The sequence below is a fragment of the Euprymna scolopes genome, chromosome 9 (assembly GCF_053919585.1).
Source record: "Euprymna scolopes isolate OS-2025 chromosome 9, ASM5391958v1, whole genome shotgun sequence".
NCBI classification, from domain to species: Eukaryota; Metazoa; Mollusca; class Cephalopoda; order Sepiida; family Sepiolidae; genus Euprymna; species Euprymna scolopes.
This window is the reverse complement of record NC_136490.1, coordinates 85,721,239-85,743,497: the sequence shown is the minus strand read 5'-3', so window position 1 is coordinate 85,743,497 and position 22,259 is coordinate 85,721,239. Positions and strand designations below refer to the sequence as shown.

The 22,259-nt window shown below is 33.3% G+C and overlaps 1 long non-coding RNA gene across 2 annotated transcripts in view; it reads left to right on the top strand.

The window, feature by feature from the left end:
- The first annotated feature begins 374 nt into the window (after positions 1-374).
- Positions 375-22,259, top strand: part of LOC145284753 (uncharacterized) — a 95,287-nt gene continuing 73,402 nt past the window's right edge. For both annotated transcript variants that reach the window (XR_013868874.1, XR_013868873.1), the window contains exons 1-2: positions 375-725; positions 1,263-1,432. This is a non-coding gene — a long non-coding RNA (uncharacterized LOC145284753). The remainder of the gene's footprint in view (positions 726-1,262; positions 1,433-22,259) is intronic.

The window sequence follows — 22,259 nt, the reverse complement described above, 5'->3', positions numbered from 1 at the left end:
CATTTTTTAATTTTATTAATAGATTAATTATTTAAAAGTTGGTTTCCATTTGAAATTTTGCAAGAATTACACCTTTACATGCAATTAAAACTTGTAGAGTTCACCACATGATCGGCATCCATAGAGATTGCTTAAAATGGTTTTAGAATTGCTTAGCATTAAACTAAGTAAAACAATAATAAATAAGAATTCAAAACCAAACAAATTGAATATTAGAATAAACACGAATAAATGTAGAAATAAAATTATAAAAAATTTTTTTCTAAATAATAAAAAATAAGAAAGAATAAATAATAGAAAAAATTGGAAATTAAAACAAAAAATAAAAAAATACGAAATTAAGGTTCAAAACAGAAATTTTGGTTAGCATGACACCCAAGATGGCCGACTTGTAACAACGTGGAGATGGAATTTCTTTTCCTCAAACACCAGATTTATCATGCACAAAATCAACTTTTTGTTGGCAACTGTTATGTTCAAAGGTGTAACAATTAAAAAAATGGACGATGTGAAATATGGTTTTTGGAAAATGATATTTTCCTTTATTTTCAACAATAACAAAATAAACAAATAAGTTGTTCACAAATATTTATAACAATAACAAAACAAACGAGAAAAAAAGTCGGTTAACAAAAATACAGTTATTTTGGATTACTACTATCAAATACAAAGGAAAAGACGGCTTGTTGAAACTCGAGATCCAAAGCTAAGACGAGGAAGTGGAGGTAGGTAGTCAAAATTAAGAACTGCTAACAGACCAGTCTTCGAGTGGCTATTCACTCTATTAACAACGAAATTCAATGACAATAAAATTTCTTTTTGTTTTTCTTTTAAAAATTTAAGCAATGAGAATATTTCAGAATTGTATTTACCACAAGTCCAGAGGGCATTTTCTGCAACTTTCTGTAGGTTGAAGGGATGTATTTTCCTTTTTTGTGTTTTGGATTTTTTCGTCTTGACTTATCCATGAATCAGATACCGGAGTTATCTTAACGGGTACAAGCTAATAACTAATCCGTTTCCCTCTCCACTTTTATTTATATGACATCTTAACCCATTCTAGAGTATTGCAGAACCCTCTGGGGCTTTCTAGATATTTCTAAAAACTTCTAATCCTTCTAAACTTAATATTACTATACTCTGGCCTTTAAACTATCTCGTGAATTAAAAAATTTTGAGATTTGATTATTAGGGCTGCCTAGAATACGTTAGCACACATTTAAAACTGTTTTATTGATGTTTTTCTTATTATTATTTTATAGAAATGCTCCCCCGTAACAGTAATATCGAATGGAAACAACATCTGATGAATTGGTGAGAACAAGAAATTTTTATGAACACACAAAATCATGAAACTGCCATCCCATTAACGAAACGGCTGTAATGAAGAAATCTACGATGAAATAAACAAAAGTTATAAAAAAGAAAAAATGTAAGTCTTTTAATTTCAACAAAATTTTGCAATATATATATATATATATATATATATATATATATATATATATATATATATATATATATAACTTTCACATGTTGGTTGCAACAATGAAATATTCTTGAAGTAGATAATGATATATTTAACCAACAGTTCTGTTTTTATTTGCATAAGGATTATGTCCCATAACTAACTCATTGAAAATTCACTGTCATAAATGTAGCTTTCTAAGTATCTGATCTGAGTTTTTCATTATTTAGTCCAGTGTTTTAATAATAATAATAATAATAATAATAATAATAATAATAATAATAATAATAATAATGATAACTACTACTATGAACGGTGGAACTTCTATGAAATAAGAAATATATTTAATAGTGATAAAGCTGATATTTTTCTGGGATGCACAAAAAATTAGCTTTTTTGGACAGAAAAAACAACAATAATACACAGCAAATATGAGTTTATAAAACAAAATAGTGTCTATTGTATTTAAAATATATAACTGAGCTAAATGAGATAATAAATACTAAATAAATACTCAGAAAGTAGTATTTTACTGCATTGTTCAATACAAAAAATAAAATCACATTCTAAGAGACTATCTTTAATTTACTCCTTGAGTCCAGCAGTTCCAGGTAGAAAATGCTTTTCTTTTTTTTCCCTGTTTCTTTTGAATGTTTCCTTTTTTACATTCTTGCTGACTTCTTTTTACGATGACCAACCACTGCATGTTACAATTAATGAGTTTCTTTCTCAAACCAGTACAGCAAGGATTATATATTATTCAAATGATATTCGAAAATGAGCCAATATCAAAGGGAGATCACTCTCTTATTCTTGTCCAGGGTTGTCAGATTACTCTTTTTAAAGCCAAATTTCGTGAATCTGGCCTTTTTAGAAACAGTTTTGCCTTCAAAAATTGTATTAGCCCTTTTCAAAACGTAACATATGGAGTAACTAAGAAACAAGTAGAATATTATATTATATTATAGAGAGGGAGAAAGTTTATTAATAAAAAATGCACTTGTTAAAAGTGAAAGAATTATGATGTAATTCAATAACTTAAATTGAACATTTAAGTTTATTCAAGTATTATGCGTTGTTAGTGTGAGATTTGTTATTGTGAACCATCAAAACTTTTGTATGGACCACTGGCGGTACATGGTTTGGCCAGTATGCTTAGTTGGGTTAATGTGTGTACGGCTAAATAAAATAAACACATTGGTAAACACACACACACACTACAAGTAAAAATGCACATCTACAAAAATACACAAACATACACACATTGGAAAAAAGCATATATACACAAACATGCTCAAACGCACACAGAAGGTAATGAATACACACACCCACGCTCAAACGCACACAGAAGGTAATGAATACACACACCCACGCACGTGCGTGAAGAAAATGTCCCCCAAAAGCAGTGGTGTGCAGAGGCCAACTCCTTAATTGTACGTCCAAAGACATAAGTATAAATCCTAGTACAGAGACATATTGAGAAAGGAAGATAGTTTGATATGATCGGATGATACTCTCAATTTAAATGTCTGGGCCCTCACTTCGATGCCCCTCCCCCTCTGCATGTCAAACTAATGATGTTCGTTACTACCCATTTACATAAAAACTAATAAACCAACACATAAACACACATGCACACACATACACACACACACACACACACACACACATGAACATACACACATATCATCACTAAAGTAGAAAATAACCATAAATATTACCTTTAATTAATCTCAATCATTAACTATTATTTAATACCTATTCCTTCTTTTTCTTTTGGATTAAGTTTCCGATCTAAAGTTGATGCAATGAGAGTGTATATGCTTTTTTGTGTAAAGTCATTCTGCATTTCTGATTTTATGTTTTATTTTTTTAATTTTTATTGTTTTTTTTATTTATTCTTTATTTTTTATTTTATTTCTATTTTCGATGTTTTTTATTTTTCTTTTATTATTGTTTAATTTCTGTATTCCCTTATTTTCTCATCTTTATTATATTGGTTCCCCGATTTAACGGAGAGGGACCTATGTTTTCAGTGGCGTCCGTGCTTCTGTGCTTTTGTACTTCATGCGTTCATGTGTCCATGCATCCATTTGTTCGGATTATTGCTAGATAACCATCCATTAGTTTTTCCTGAAATTTGCCACAAATTGTATTTCATTAAATGGATGTGCACAGTAAAAGAAAATTTTGCAAAAATTCCCGTTGCATCCCCAGGGGCTCAAAAGAGGTAAAAAATGCCCCAAAATGGCCCAAAATGACACTTTTTGCCTCATAACTTTGGATCCATACATTAGATTTGTTTGAAACTTGGCAAAAATATGGAACCTAATGTTTTGATATAAATCCAGTATGAGTGACCCTGGCAAAATTCTGGTTCACGTCTCCAGGAACTTTTAGTGCTAAAAACGCTCCATTTTGTGGCTCTTCTTTTTCATATTTCTCAACGAAAACTTGATATGTCTGACTATATAGTGGTTTTTTACGGTGGTCAACTCAAATATTGTTAAGGCCTGAAACTGCACTGTTTTCCATTTATACTGGGATTCGGCGTATTCAGGGGCTCACAAGAGGTCAAAAATGCCCCAAAATAGCCAAAAAGGACACTTAGCGTTTGATCCATCCATTAGATTTTCCTGAAACTTGGCCAAAATGTGGAGACCATTGTTCTTAATATTAATTCAGTATGGGTGACCCTGGCAAAATTCTGGTTTGCATCCCTCTGGAACTTTTAGGGCTAAAAAACATGCCGTTTTGGAGCTCTTTTTTCAAATTACTCAAGAACTTTATATTTATGTCTATATAATGGTTTTCTATGGTGCTGAATTCAAATATGCATGTCTTAAAGCATAAAACTGCATCATTTGTCCATTTCCACTAGATTTAGGCGTTTCCAGGTGCTCAAAAGGGGTCACAAATGCCCCCAAATTGCAAAAAAATGACACTTTTTTCCCCATAACTTTTACCCCATCCATTAGATTTTTCTGAAACTTGGCGAAAATGTGAAGGCAACATTGGCCCTTCACATTTCTCCCATTCATCATTTCTTCACTATTTTTTGTGACGTCATCTCACATGCAGCACCAGAGTGGGACACCATGCAACTTGTTATTTTATTTTTCTATTCGCTTTGCTTTTAACCCCATTTCTCTATGCCTTATGTCTCTACACCCTATCTTTAAATCATGTTTTATTTCTTATCTTTATTCCTTAGTTTCCTTAGCGATAATCTGCATCTTTCCTCTTATAAAGTGTTTTTTACGGTTTATAGTAACAGCATTGTTTTAACTGTTTTATTTCGGAATATTATTTAACGTTTATTTGTTTAATTTATTTTTAATTTGATTTATGTTTTAATCATTTACTAAAGCCGACACAACTTCAATTCTGATAAGATCGCCTTGGGAGGGGGGGACAAAATATGATAATTTTCTGTATATTATTTTATTTCAGTTTATATATAGTTCGACCATCTTTAAATAAGTCTGTAAAAACATTAACGAAATTGACCAATTCCTTGACGTAAACAACGCGATTTTTTAAATCCTATATGACACTTTTTGTATGTAGAATAATGTAGAAATAATATGCTGTTCCGATTTTTCCGGTTTTAGCTTTTCGGGAAATTTTTTGAAAATTCACCGGTTTTATGGAGAGTAAAAAAAAAAAAATGAGATTTTTAAAGAATCTTTCTTCTTGAGAATACTGCTGAAATTACAATAAATTAATTTTATTTTTACAGGTTTCACTGTTAGTATTTGTTATAGGGGTTGAAAATTCCACCTTTATTATGATCATACCAAATTTAATCCTTCTGCATGGAGGCTGTCTGAATTCTCTCGGGGATCTGTTCATTTAAAGATTCGATTAATAGTAAATACATAAATATAATTTACGAAAACAAAAAAAAAATAGGAGAAATCTTTCTAGACTGAGACAGCATTTACTAAAAGTTATTTTTACGTGCAGATAATTTTATTTCCATAGAAAACAAATAAATTATAATAAAAATAATTCGTCAACTTTGTACTTAGCTGTCTTAGTTTTATTTACGCACACACGAAAAAAATAATTAAAAAAGAACCCGTATTAAATATAGTGTCTCTAAATTGGATATATTTCTATGCTATTTTTAATGTTTTACGTGTATCTTTTAATCGATTAAAGTTTTCAATTTTCTTTTTCCATTGTTGAGAGAAATTTTATTTTGTGTGTGATCGGTTATGGCTGGTTTAATTTAGTTGGTAATATTCTTTTTGGTGAGGGAATATTTTTTAATCATTCAATGTACGTTTGTTCCTGCTTTTAAAAATGATATGACTTATCATAGGGTTGTCTTTAATAACCAACACAATTTGGCACACCTTGGACTCAAAGCCACAGTGAAGCTGATTACAGCTAAGATTTTTCTGGCTAAATATTCCTGTGTTTCTTGCTAAAAGTAAAACTGGTTGGACCATTGGACCATGACTAGTCAGCCATGGATTTACTAATCTCGTGACCTGCATAGACCGTTTCACATGGTAGCCTGAAGCCATCCCCCTAAACATTTCGGCTGAATCTGTAGCGCAATCATTTATTGCATATTACCACTGATCATGACCGACATTATTCCAGGAACTTTTCAAGATTTTAGGGATGAAACGTATTTGCAATACAAACTTCTAACTAATTCCATCGTCAATTGAAAGCCGTATTACTTGTGTATCCTGACCAACAGTAATGGAGTGAATATGTATCTGTTGTCCTTCTCGACTTTTGTGCAGCTATCAAAGAGGACCTGGGATACTCTCCGGGCAAACTTATCTAGAGAGAACTTTACCATTGCCGGGTCAGATGCTGACTGATGGATTTAACGGCAATTGATCTAGCTCTGTATACAGACAAACTGCGAGCTTATTTCAATAAGCTCCTACTGGTGCACTCTCGGAGACAGACCATGAAATCTGCAGACACAAAAGACATTTCATCGTAGGTTTTTCTTAGAAAGGATGCCGTAAAGGCCTCTCTAACTCTACTTTATACTGATCCCTATCGTGTGCGTTCACACACTGACAAACTTTTAACCCTTGACATTAGTGGTAAAAAAGAGACTGTTTCTATTTACAGATAAAAAGAGCGTTTATTGACACAAAAATGCAAGAGCCACATAACCCCCCCCCCTACATACACATCACATCAATATACACATACACCCGAAGCGAATATACTACCAAAAGACAATCATGTCACCACCACATTGCGAGTGGTCAGTGAGTTTATTTGCCAAAAAAATTGTGTAAGACTCTCTCTCTCTCTCTCTCTCTCTCTCTCTCTCTCTCTCTATATATATATATATATATATATATATATATATATATATATATATATATATATAATGTGCTTTTGTACAATTTCTGTTTGTTTACTTTTAAATGCTTACTGTAGAAAAGACATATTTTGACCTCAAAATATAAACATTCTTACCCAATATTTTTCGTTGAAAAACAAAAAACATTTCTTCTTAACAGCAAGAAACAAAACTTTTCAGTGAAAAGTAAGAACATTTTTTATTTAAAAATTGTCTGTAAACTGAATTGCAATTTTTTATTTGTATTTTCTGCTTTTTACAACTGCTACTTTTTTTTATTGGCTTTCCGCCTAAGCAGAGGGTGATGTAACAGTCACAAAAAAGATCTATTTTCTCTCGCAAAGCATTGTCCCTCCCTACTGAATGATTCAGCCAGACACTGACCAATCATCAGGCAGAACGCATTGATTTATCTGTCTCTTAAGGAACTTTTTAGCCTCTTTGGAAACCTCGGACAGTCCTCAGAAAAAACTTGACAAGCAACGAAGACAGATCCCTCTACTCTCCCTCCTGTCTATTCACTGGATGCTCCAAGTTAGACAACCTCCACCCAAAGAACTGTTGTCTGATCTATGCAGCCAAAGAACTTTTTACTCTTCCCTTTTCTCACTTGGACACAGTTCAACTTTTGACTGGTAAAATAAACCTTTCGGTGTTTTGTTTTAAAAGAGGTTTTATTGGTTATTATATGCTATGTGTTCGACTAATAATTATTTTATAGAGATGCAAGCACGCATTTCCCTAAAAGTCTCTTAGAAATTCATTCATGATCATTTGGAAGCACAGAAAAAAAACAACTTTTTATTGTGAAAAAATTCTTTCGAACAAAAATTATCGAAAGAAAATGTAAATTGCTTTCAAACTATTCTCAATTCGTACCTGAAGATTTCAGTTTGAATTCAGAAAGGTATTTTTTTTATCTTTTTCTTTTCTTCTCCAGATTTTTTTATGATCTGTCAAAAATGATTCTGTGTTGACTTTCATTAGGTTTTAAAAATGACAATTTTATTTTTAGTATGTAAGCATGAAGCTAAAGACACCAAGTAATTCTCATTATTTTGACCTTTGACCTTCCGATCAAGTGTGACATTTATTCATCCTTATGGGGAGCAATTAACTCCTAGGTGTTAATGGTTGATTAACCTTCAAGGCTATAAATATTTGCTTTGCTGATGAGCTTTGCTTTTTCAACCAAAAGTTTAACTCATTACGTATTGTTTGCATTGAATGTATAAAAAAATTCATTTGCCATGAAATCATTAACAAGAGCATTAAAAGGTTGTCTGTTTTTACAACTTTGAATCAAGCCAATCCAAATTCTGTTTACATCACCAGTTTGTTGTTGTTGTTGTTGTTGTAGTAGTAGTAGTAGTAGTAGTAGTAGTAGTAGTAGCAGTGCTGCTAAACATGCTAACAACCTATCAGAATGTTTGTGATAACCTTGATGGACAGTTTAAAAAGCTCAAAGTCATTCAGAGTTAATCCATTTCATTAAATTGATCCTCTCTTACTTTGTTTATCCTCCAACCCACCAGTTTTTTTTTAATCAGATTCTGTTACTTAAACCCTTTAGTCTCCCGAGTGGAGTATCAGTTTGCTTGCATCATAAATAAAAAAAATGTCACTGCTGATACAACAACAGTATCGGATTAAGAGGATCACTAGATCAATGGAACTAATTTGACTCCGGGTGGAACTAAAAGGTTGATACTGATTACAATATTATGTCAAATGGTTGAGTAAGATTTATCAATGCTCAATCTCATCATTGAATTATTGACCTGAGGTTTATATTTCTAGTCTCTGTTCATTTTCACATCAATTAGTGAAAGAAAGCTAACTAGATAGATAGAGAATGAATATGCTCTTGTAAAAAAATATACCTGACGACGGCAGATACAAATTACCCAAGTTATATATTCATATAATCATTGGTATAGAAATGGTAAAATTATGGCATTGTTTTCCATAAAATAAAATAATGAAAAGTGAAAGGCAAAGGATATTTACTCTAAACGTAAATTTATTGCAAAAAAATATCTTGTATATGCCTTACTTTAAATACTTGTTTCATCTACTAAAAATACAAAAATATTAAGTTTCGAATAATTTAAATAATTACTTAAAAAATAGCGAATAGATAAAATAGAATAAAAAACGTTTTAATTTGTTGGTGCATTTCATAGTTAATAAACTGTTAAAAAAATGTAAATCTCATGCTAAAAATAACTAAGTAATGTGATTAATTATAACAACTGACACAGAATATTTTCAAACATAAGACAATCACAGAACTATAGCATGTAGTTTGTGTCAACAAAGTATATGGAAAAGCCTTAGAAAAGCAAACATTGATTAACTCAGCTTTAATAAAATAATAATAATAATAATAATAATAATAATAATAATAATAACAATAATAATGCATATGTATGTATATTAGTGATGGGACGATTCCAATATTTTTCCCGATTTCGATACGATTACCAATTCTGGTTCCAATTCTTTTAAATTTCTAAATAAAGAGTTATTTTGGGGGGAGAGTTATCACAAAATCCATGAAATATGTACATATACTTTCCTAAATATAGAAATACATTTATGGAGATGATCTATAGGTTTTGATTTTACTGGTAGTTTAAAGTCAATAAATATGTATCAGCTTATCATTAATATGAGCTGTGGAAGATTAGGTTTTAACCAAAAACAAACATAAAAACAATGAAAAGAATCGTCTTTGGCATCGGAATATAGGCACGATTCCGATCCTCCTCAAAATTCCAATTTTTTCGATTACTTGTTCCAACACTATATTATATTTTGCTCATTTTCTTTTTGAGCATTCTTAATAACCTCGTTTTAATTCATAAGTTTTATCTCCTGAATACGTTTGACTTGGTACCATCTCTCTCTCTCTCTCTCTCTCTCTCTCTCTCTCATACATATATATATATATATATATATATATATATATATATATATATATATATATATATATATAGTAATAAATAAATAAATATTAAGTGATTTCACCAACAGACACTAGTGTTTCATGCTTATGAAATCACCAGTGTAGTTAGTGATAATTACTGCTGGTCGAAAGATTTGAACCCAGTCACCTTTAACTTTATAGCCTCAGCCACCAAGAATTATCATGGGAAAGAAAAGAGAAATAAGTTCTACATAAGATAAGCTGAGAAATACAGAAAGCTATTCAGATAGTGTTGAACATCCGCGACATTTGATGTTAAATTTGATATTAAAACTCTCTGTCTATTTAGTTTATGTGAACATTTAATCCCTGGGGGAAATTGTTTTGTCCTATCAGTAATGATTCTTATATTCTTAGTATCAACTGTATTGAGAATTGAACCTTCACACCCGGAGGACTCTTATTTCGAACTGCTAATTACTTAATACGTGCACATGGATAAAGTGCGAAGTAATGATCAGTTTTAAATAATATCGTCTAGCGTTTACGCCTGCTTTTATTTTTTTTTCTTTTTTTTTATACGTTTAGATTTGATCCATATTTTTCCTCCCTCCACAAAAAAACTTGTAGCGTAAGTTAGCTGCTTCGGGTTTAATGTGATTTCTAATCATTGTGGTCAATTCCTGTTGCACTACCATGTATAACAGCCATTAGCAAGTGTTAATCTGCAGGAACTAAGCATATGTTCCATAGTCTGTGGTTTTTCTTTGCACAAAGGACAGGTTGAATTATCCCACTTCTTCCATTTGGTGAGATCAATCAGTGATAGAAACGTCGTAAGTTGAGCATATTATGAAGCTAAACCTCAGTGGCGCCATATGCCAAATATCATTCCATGTAATGTATCTTTGCTCCTTCTCAGATTGTCCATTCCTGCTGTGGCCGTTGAACGCCTTTTATAAGTCTTTTACTTTTCCCCCTCTTCCTAATTTCCTTAATGACCAGCTGTCAGCGATCTTTAACTGAAGCCGTAAACTATCTTTGAATGCTGGTCATTCCCAGCCCAAGGACTTCTTTAAGAGCTAAATTTTCTTTAGCCTCATTTATAGTGTCTCAAACTTTTCACCTCCTCTCTGTTTTAAGAGAGGATTGTACTGTCTTTACCACTGCATGCTTGAAATTGTCCAGCATCCTCTGGAACCTGACTTTTCCAGCTTTGAATTCCTCTGCAATAGACTTAAGCTGTAATTTTAGTTTAGCTTGTTGGCTATAAGGCTCTGTTTGATAATTCTGGAGGCAAACCCAGCCATTTTCTCGTATATCTACTATTTATTGCCTCAACTATGCTCATAGTACTTCATATACAAGAAGAGACCATAACAGAATTGAGATAAGCATGTGTTGAAGACACCATACCTTGCAGTGTATAGCGCCTCACTCTAGAAAAAAATTATTTAAGTGATAAAAGAAAAAAAAAAAAAAAACAGGAGACCTGCAGAGTGCTACTAAAAGCACTAAATATAATTAAGGATGACCCTAGAGTACTCCTAAACTAAGTGAATTGCCATCTTATCTTTGTTGTTAAAAACAAAAATAAATTCACACAAACTATTTTTCCACTTCATTTCAACATTTTCATGTTGAAATGAAGTCGAAAAATAGTTTGCCAGAAATTACGTCATGACATTAAAATTTGAGACGGTGACATCATGTTAAGCAAATTTAGAGTTTTAGTAAAAAAAAATATAATAATAATAATAATAATAATAATAATAATAATAATAATAATAATAATAATAAAAGTAAAAACCACACGGGTACATAGATACAGAAAAAGGAAGCCTCAGCAACTACATGTTTACCTACAATGTGGAAAATACTAACAGCGGAACTGAAGGAACCACTTTATCATTCCCTTCATAATCGTGGGCGACTTCCTGAAGAACAGAATGGATGCCAAAAATGAAAAAGAAGAGCATATGACCTATTATACATAAACCAAAGTATCTTGAAGGCAGTAAAAATAGAAAAAAAAAACAAAAAAACTTAGCTATAGCATGGATCGACTATGAGAAAGTGTATGCCAGGATCCCGCAAGTATGGATAATAGAATGCCTGAAAATGAACAAAATACCAGGAAAGATTATCAATTTGATAGAAAATGCAATGAATACATGAAGACTTGAACCGACAGCTGATGAACAATACATAACTGAGATTAAAATACAAAGAGGTATCTTCCAAGAAGATTCTTTATCACTACTACTGCTAATGCACCTTAACAACGTACTAATAAAATGCCAAGTTCACTAATACAGATCAAAGAATGAACTACCTTATGTACATGGAGGACCTAAATCTGTTTCCAAAAACCAAGAAAGAATTAGAGACACTAATAAACACGGCCAGAATCTTCAGCCAGGATATCTAAATCAAATTTGATATGGAAAAATGTGCACTGCTGATCATGAGAAGAGGAAAACTGAAAGACAATAGAAGGTATGAAACTACCCAACCAAACATAGATGAGGGCGCTAGGGGAACATGATAACTACAAATGTTTGGGAGTTCTGGAAGCAAATACCTTCAAATGAAAGAGAAAATTGGAAAGGAATATCTCAGAAAAACAAGAAAACTTATTGGAACTAAAGTATATAGTAGAAACCTAATTAAAAGTATAAACGCATGGGCAGTGTCACTTGTAAGATACTCTGGACCGTTTATAAGTTTAACCATAGAAGAACTAAGGTATCTTAACCAGAGGACTAAGGAAACTCATGATTATGCACAATATACTACATTCAAAGGATGATACTAACCGACACCATGTGAAAAGGAAAGACGGAGGAAGAAGAGAGTTGGTTTGTATAGAAGACTGTGTAAATGACACAAAAAAGAATTAGAAAAATAATAGAAAACACGGAAAAAATAATTACTGCAGCAAAAACACTGAAAAAGCAAACAAGACAGAAACAGAAGAGACAAGAGATAAGACAAGAAAAGAAAAAATGGGAAGAGAAACAATAACATGGACGACTCAAAAGATGAGACTAACGAAAACACTTGGACATGACTGCAAAAAGGAAACCTAAATAGAGAAACTGAATCCTTAATAACAGCTGCACAAGATAATGCAATTAGAACTAACTACACCGAAGCAAGTATCGACAAGACACAAGAAAAGAACAAATGCAGACTCTGTGGACAAAGATGAAACAATAAACCACATAATAATGCAGCAAACTAGCCCCCAAAGAACAGACACGATCAAGTGGGGAAGGCTGTATACTGGGAATTATGCAAACAACTGCATCTTGAACACCAAAAAAAAAAAAAAAAAAATGGTAGAAGCACAAACTGGCAGCAGTACTTGAAAATGAAAGTTACAAAATCCTATGGGACATTTTTTTTTTTTACATAGGCGTCACCACTTATCAAGGCCGATAGGCCACTCAAGGATAAGGGTTAAAGAGTGTAGAGTAGTCAAAAGGACAATATAGTAATCGATAGTAATGGAAGTTCGGTAAATTTGTTAACTTAAGTGGAACGGCTCATCAAAAACTTGTTCACGTTGGACTTGAAGACAACCATATTATAGACAGCTGGAAAGCAGGAAAACAGAAGACAATTCCACAGGCGTGCAGTTCTAAGAAAGAATCTTTGATCATGGAATCAATGTTTAGGTTTAGGCACAGATAAAGAGTGTGGAAAATTATTGATAATGTTTTCAGCTAGTCTAGTGTTTCTTGTGAAAGTTTGGCGAGGGGGGGACCATAGATTGAAGACATGGATATACAAACGGATAAACACATTCAAGCAAGGATGACCGGCTGTCATAATAGTTCACAAGAAGGAAAAGTCCTGCCATAGTGTATATTTTGCCATTCCAGCAAACCACAGAGTGAAGATCATGGAGATCAAGGAGAATAGCAAATATACTGAACTGGCAGACAGCTCAAAGGGACATGGAAGATGAAAAAGTCGAGATAACACGGCTAATAGTGGGAGTGCTAGGAAGAATACTGAAAAACTTTGAAAAAAGAATAGGAGAGATTGAAATCAGAGAGATGGCTAAGAAGATACAACACATAACAATAATGAATATGGCTGAAATATTAAGGAAAACATTGAATGCAGACACATGAGCTACAGATGTAAAGCACAAAGGAACATCACATGGAATCATGAAAACCGAAACTGTATAATTTGAAGTTACCCCCCCCCCTGCATACCAGCCTCCTCCACTTTTTTTTTCATTTGTGTGTGTGTGTCACCATAAACTGACGTCACACCAAATAATCGAGGAGGATCGAGAGGATGAAAAGATCGAGGAGCGAAAGGAATAGCCAGACCTCTGCTGGATGAGTGCAAAAAGGATTGGAATCTTAGTGAGGCTTATTGCCATCCGAATTCCAGTAAAGACCAATGGTCGCTGCCAACAAGAAATCAATGGTGAGCAGCTATTACAACAAGAAATCAATGGTGAGCAGCTATTACAACAAGAAATCAATGGTGAGCAGCTATTACAACAATGCAAACTCATTTGCAAACGTTATCAAACATGATAAAGAGTACTGGAAATCTGGGGGGACTTGTTTTCACTCAGACTCCAGAGAACACCACAAGTTGTTCGCAAAGAGAAATCTTTGATGATGGCTTGTGTGACTATTCCTAGTGAGTTGGTTAGGAGCCTTGACTGTCGTACAGACGGTCGGATTTCAATCCTGGCTTGAGGTAGTTGCCTGTCTAGCCGCACTGATGAGCTGTGAAACAGTGAAACAGTACCGTATGTGGATGACTATAATGCTCCTCATCTTAAGTTGAGCATATTGAGAAGTGATACACGAATTACCATTAGCATATAAGCGACGCTCTTTGTGTAAACAAATGCCAAAATATCGTTAAACTCACTACTCGCTCAGCAGCCGCCAATAGCGTAATGGTTAGGAGCCTTGACTGTCGTACAGAGTGTCGGGTTTCAATCCTGGCTTAAGGTAGTTGCCTGTCTAGCCTCACTGATGAGCTGTGAAACAGCAAAACAGTACTGTATGTGGATGAGTATATATATATATATATATATACTAGCAGAACCCGTTAACCGACGATGCCCAGTGGAAGCCTTCCTCCCTTCCCCTTATTAAACTACGGTTGTTGTTGTTGGTGGTGGTGGTGGCCATTGCCGTCTCTGAACAAATGCGGACACTGGCGGCTGTGGCCGAAATGAAATAATCTGGCTTTCACTGTCGAGTAGTGATGGTTTGGGGCGATAACATGCAGGTATTTCTTGAATGCTAAAAAAAAAAAAAAACAATTAAGGGAATACGTAAATCAGTATGAATTAATAAAAGCACGAAAAATGATCTATCAGAGACATAATGAAAAGTATAAACAGAAGTTTTAGAGGTTAGGGATTCTCACTGTATACGGACTGTTTAGAAGTGATTGAACTCAGTGGTAGCAGTCCTAGTTGTTTTCGCCGGTTGTTCGAGTCTTCCTGTTCTTTTCAACTTTTCCACCAATCATAGTAAATTAAATGCCAGTTTTATGTCGTCTTCTTTTACCGTTTAAAACAAAACAATTACGAATGTTTTCACTGCACTTCTTTGAGGATCGTCATGTTAAGATCGGCGTTTGGAATAGACACCCCAACATCCCTAATGTAAAGAATGGTATTCGTAGTAGACAACCCACTATTGGGGGGGGGATAATTCCCCCAAATGTAACCGTGATAATCGTTGTTTGCATAGCCACCCGCAAATGCTGGAAAAAAAAGAAGAAAATTGGGGGTTGGCAGTGTCGGTAGGAGAGGAATAGATTTGTTTATCACGCGTGCATACAAAACTGACAGCCAATGGATTACAGTACATGATACAGGTTTTTATATCTCTATAAGTTCTTGTCTCCGCAAAATTTGAATGAGATTTTCGTAATCAGCATTGTGGGAAGCCTATAAAGGCATCAATCTAAAGAAAATTATGAAGTTGGGCTTAATGTACAAATTTCTTCCCATCATAAAAAAACGTTAACGTGTGCGCAATTTCGAGAATCAGTCTGTAAAAGAAATGCAAATACCAAATTCGGTTCCCTAATTAATGAAATTTACGTTCAAGGATAGGTAATTGGGCGATAAAATCGGTAAGACCCTAACTTTCAAACACGCCGGTAGGTCAGTCAGTTAAGCACAAATTGGAAAATATCTAAATATTTGCAAAGAAATGCGATAAAAAACTAAAAAAAATCAATGGATACAAAAAGATTGGTGAAAAAAGTAGATCATATCTTAAAGAAATTAGTTATGTGCCAAAGTATGCGAAAAAAAAACAATTGATGCAAAAAGTTGACGTAGTTTTATATCTTTGTATTATAAGGTGTTGCAAATAAGTAAACATAAAATCTAGTTAACTATAAAAATAGTTGAACAGTTGCATATCACACACACACACACACACACACACACACACACACACACACACACACACACACACACACATATATATATATATATATATAGAGAGAGAGAGAGAGAGAGAGAGAAAATATACACAGCGAGAGAATCCAGTAACTGAGATAGCCGAAACGTTTCTTTTTTAATCGGTGACGATCGTAACAGAAAGCACGTGTATTGTATTTGCGAACGCACGGTGGAGCGAACTAAAGAATGGAAGTGTAAGTTTGATGTAGATGTGAATATGTTTACATTTTTTGTCCGTAGAAGTTGTTTTATTAAATGTTTATAAATAGTAAATATTCTTTGTCTTTGTTGCAATAGTTATAAGAGCAGATTTTGTGTTTTTTCTCTCATACACATCACCAGGCTAAATAATGTTTTCTAGCGACACCATTTTTTTTTTATAAGAATTGTTCGTTTATATATAGAAATCCGTAACATGAAAACATTCATTGCTCAGCCAATGAGAATTGCGGAAATTCCCCGAGGGAGAAATGATTATTTTTGGAGCAGGGAATGGAAAGATAATGGTATGTCTATGAGTATGTGGTCCAGTTAAGAAGGGTGCCTTAAAAAATTATAATGTGCATATATCTTACCGGTGTTGACTAGCGGCGGTATGATGACTGTAAACATAGAGGGAAAAATAAGAACTATTTCCTCTAAAGAGGTTGGCGATCGCGATTATGTTTCTTCTAGGATGCAATGTAGGATTTTATTATAACGAATAAATGTGCCTAAAGCGACGTTCTAAAGTTACATAAGACGGTGAATAATAGTTGAGACATAATAAATTTGTATGTGGCATCTGTTGTTACAAACCTACGGTAATTTGATCCAGAGGGGAATTTCTGCAATCAAAATATTATATACAGGAAGGATAATATATATATATATATATATATATATATATATATATATATATATATATATATATTACTAGCAGGACCCGTTAACCGACGTTGCCCAGTGGAAGCCTGCCTCCCTTACCCTTAGCAAAAAAGTAAACTACGGTTGTTGTTGTTGTTGTTGCTGTTGTTGCTGTTGTTGTTGTTGTTGTTGTTGTTGTTGTTGTTGTTGGTGGTGGTGGTCATTGCCATCTCTGAACAAATGTGTGTGTGTGTGTGTTAGAGAGAGAAAGAAGAGAAAAAGAGAACAGATTTTTATTTATTCAAACATTAAAACCAAATCTTGTAAGAAGGAAGCAAGAAAATCTTTTTTGAAGAATGAAAAGCACATGTGTTGCTTCTGCTAACCATCTGCGTTTACATTTTGTGTAATCAGGTGAGTCATGCTAATTGGCCAGCTGTACATTTCTCTTTTTGTTGCTATGTCGGTCACACTTCATTGCTCAATACATCACTTGACCATTACGGTTATATTAAATGAGTCGGATCACAGCTGCGGGTTTACAGATCAGCGCCAAACATTGAAACAAATGAGAAAAATATGAATCTCAGCCAATGTAGCGCGTGCAATATTCGGCAACAACAATAGTTGTAATTTTGTAACAATTGGTTGTCTCATGAAAAAGAGTAACTCATTTTGACATTCTAATTTTCATAATATCCACAAAAGCAAAAGAATATCTAATGATGTTGGAAACAATTTGGCAATACTTTGTGCAAATACGTTATTATTCTTATATCATTCTTGTGGTCTACGCTATTTTTTTCTTTTTTCAAAAGGCGTAAAAAGAATTTGCTGTAATTTTTTGGTAGGTCAGATAACATTCTTACTAACTCGTTATCATACAGACTACATTCAAATTTAACACATAATGGCATAGATGTCTACCATAAAAGAGAAGAACTATTGAAATAAGGATTCTTATGATAATCGGAACATGGAGTTCGATGTGTTAATATGCGTAACACGGGCAATATAATATCAACACACACACACACACACACACACACACACACACAATATATATATAATGCTTGTATAGTTTTAGTTTTCTAGATGTAAAGCCACTGAAAATCCTGTGTTTATCAAAAAGTGCTCGATGAATAAACAGAGCATGTTTATAATATGGTATTTATGCAAACATTATTGGCTGCGTATGTGCATACATGTTTATATATATATATATATATATATATATATATATATATATATATATATATATATATATATAAAGTGAAGTGTCTGTGTGTGTACATTTCTCTACGCAATAACTCTGTCAATGTTAAGTCTACAAACTCGAAATTGGATATACAGGGTACTGAGATTTGGGAAAATCTTTATAATCCGTTTTCGGCCAGAAATTTGGATATTAAGGGGTCAAAGTTCAACGATTTTACCTTTGATAACTCTACCAAACTGTTCCGACAATTTTGGGTCTAAACACTTGAAATCTTAGACATAGGTTCCTTAGATATGGATCTAACTTAATAACTTGATTTGAGCCCCAAACAATAAATGTAAAGGGGGCATAATAAGGGTCAAAGTTAAAAAAATTTGACCTTTGCGGTCTCTACCAAATTACTCAGACAATTTCTGGTCTAAACAGTTGAAATTTTACATAAAGGGTATTCAGAGATAGGGTAAGCTTTTTAATTGGTTTGAGTCGAAAATTTTTAGTTATAAATATATAAATGTATGTATGTATGCATGTCTGCCTAAAACTTTCGACAGAGGTGACGGATTTTTACAATATCAGTATCATTTTGAAGTTCGACCTCTCAGACGAAAAATATCGAAAAATAGGCTAAAAACATTAATAGCTTCACCTTTACCTTGGCACTTTTCTACAGGGGGGGGGCGCTTTTTTCGCCAATATTTTCGAAAGTCATCCTCTTCTTTCGATTGCCTAGCCTTAATTTAAACCTACGTCACTTCCGGTTTGGTGGTGTTCGTAACAGCAAAGACGTCATGTTTTTTTCCAGGTTCTTTTCCTCTTTTGCGGTACGGGTTCGAGCCTGCCTTCCTACTACCACTTTTTTTTTGCTTAACATACACCTCCAAAAACCCAGGCAATGCCGGGCTGAAATGCTAGTATATATATATATATATATATATATATATATATATATATATATATATATATATATATATATATATATATATTATACCTATTTACTACAAGGGATATATATTATACCTATTTACTACAAGGGAGACCTGATATTGTCCGAGATTGAGTGAGGATCAACAAATATTCCACCACTCCCATTCTTTTATTGTCATCGAAATCGGTGAAATCTTTTAATCAAATTGATTACTTGCTATTGTTAGGGACCCCTTCCCCGCAGTGTACCGGGAGGAAGCTTCATATGCCTCCTCCCGCAGTGACTCAGTTCACAATACATTATATTCTACATTGCACTGATTTTATAAAAACTATCTGTAAATATTTACTTCACTTAAAGTTTAAAATGCAAAAGCGAAGTATCATGGTTCAATTGTGCTCTAAACAGAAACATTAATTTCGAACGCGCCCCTGACTTATAAAATAATTTACAGTTGATTTTATTTTAGACAACGTCTTTGGGAGAGAAAAGAAGATGGTTTACTCGGCCTGAAATTTCGATATTGACATTTGCTGCCACTTAAATCTTTGATAAAATTTTGCGTATCCACTTTAGTTGGCACAACTCATGAAGAGATGAAGCGAGGGAATAAAGCGAATATATTCTTCAGTCTACTTATTCTACCATCTGTTTCTGATAATGATTAATACATTCGTACTAATATCCTTAAAATAAAAAAAACAATATTCTAAAGAATATTTTCTTATTTTAGAAAATTTTTCATTTCTTTCTATTTATCGATATTTGCTAATCACTGCTAGATACATCCGGAATAACACACGTAAATTGGAAATTTGTCTCTACTAATAATACAGATTGTAGTTTGATATGCATTCATTTGCATAATAATGAATTAGCTGCTTTAAAAGACGTTATAAAAAGAGAGATTAAAATAGGATTCGGATTGAATTTCATCAAAAGTGTCGTCGTTGTGAAATGAAGAAATTAAAATATGATTTAGGTCGGATTTGTGAAAAGTGCCGTCGTTGTGAAATGGAAAGATTAAAATACGATTCAGCTGGGATGGAGAAATTAAAATACGATTCGGGTTAGACATTACGAAAAAAAGTGTCTTCATTGTGAAATGGGCCGATTAAAATATGATTTTAGTCAAACTTTTGAGACGCACGTCATTATATGATGGAAAGGATTGTTACAATTCGAGCCAGACTTAAAAAAAAAAAAAATAGAATTGGCGTCATGGTGTTTGAAAGGCTAGTTGTATCTAACTGTGTTTGAAGAGCTAGTTGTGTCTGGAATCCCTGGGGATGTAAGTGCCGATATGTGCACAGGTTTATGTAAGTGTATTTTTAAGGATCATGGAGGGAGGGGCGTGTAGTTTGATATGTATTCATTTGCATATCAACGAATTAGCTTCCCGTTGTCAATTATTTGCTCTAATTAGCATGAGTTACAGATGAATTCGAACTCAGTCATATCATCTTGCCGATTGTTATGAGGTTATGCCGACTCATCAAATGTTTTACATCTAAATTAAATTCTTGAGCTAATAATATTTTGCTTCTATATATTTCTTCCTATTGCTTCTCTCCGTTTCTTCTTTCTCTCGTCTGATTTTATAGTTTTATACATTGACTGCTCAAATTTTACTATAATAGTCATTTCTTATGTTTAGCCCAACAATTTTTTTATCACTTAAGCCCCCGATGATAATACCGAATAGTATAAAACGTGTATAAGAGTTTCAAAAAGTGTTTATTTTCCTATTTTGTCTTTTTATCATACTATATATTTATCAGCTAGTTCTAAGTCTATCAGTCAAAAGATGGTGAACAAATTAAAGAATGATGATATTGAAAACACTAATAGATTGGTTGATTTACTCAGTGATGATTAGGATTAGTTATATGTAAGTCAAGGTGTGTAATTGTCATAATGGATGAGGTCATAAGTTATGGAATTCAAGTCCTATTGTTTCTATTGTTGTCACTAGGGCTATGACAGCAGCATATTCTTTACATTGTTTATACTCTCGAGTATATACACAAGCACAGACACAATTAATCAACCAAGGATTATATCACTCTACATAAAAACATATAAGATATCAATGGATATATACCTGAAAATAAGGAACAGAATATGCTGTTGGGCTATGACGCCCAAGTTATCACTTACTGAAACTGTTGGCAAAGGGTGTGAATTTGCAATTTCTGCTGCAACCAACAAATAAAATATTGGATTCAATTAATCGTTTACAGTATGGATATAAAAAGAGGAAAGTTCCCGGAAAAGGATTTGAGTGCAATTCAATTTTTTGTGGCACCTGTAAGTATAGAGTAAACAAAAAGTGCAGAGAAATTACTGGTATGCCGAGAGAGGATAACCAATGTGTGTACAAGAAGTATAAGACAAAAGAGATGGAGAAGAATGTATGGAGAAGGCATATCTGAATGACGTAGCTAGTGAGGTTGTTGAGAAGTTTTATTACCTTGGTGATAACATTAGATCATAAGGTGGAGCAGGTGCTTCTGTGATTGCAAGAATTAATAGTGAATAAAATTTTTCACCACTACTAATCAGCAGAGCGTTACCACTATTGATCAAGTACAGAGTCTATCAGTGTATGCAGTGTGATGATGCATGCAAGTAAAGATAATAACGGTTGTGAAAGATAAACTTGTTGAAGTATATATATATATATATATATATATATATATATATATATATATATGGAGGTCACCACTTATCAAGGCCCAGAAGCCACTCGGGGATAAGGGTTATTGCATGTACAGTAATCAATGGAGTAGTGTTATAGTATTTGTTAGTATTGGAGATTTGATAAAGTGTCATTACTTAAGGGGCGGTTCATCAGGAATTTGTTTATATTGGACTTGAAGACATCCAAGTTGAAATCAGTTGAGAAACAGACAAGCGGTAGAAAGTTCACAGGCGTGCAGTTCTAAGAAGGAAGCTTTGTTCATGGAATCTACGTTTTGATTTAGGCACAGATAAGAGTGGGGAAAATTATTGACGGTGGTTTCAGCTAGACGGGTGTTTATCATGAA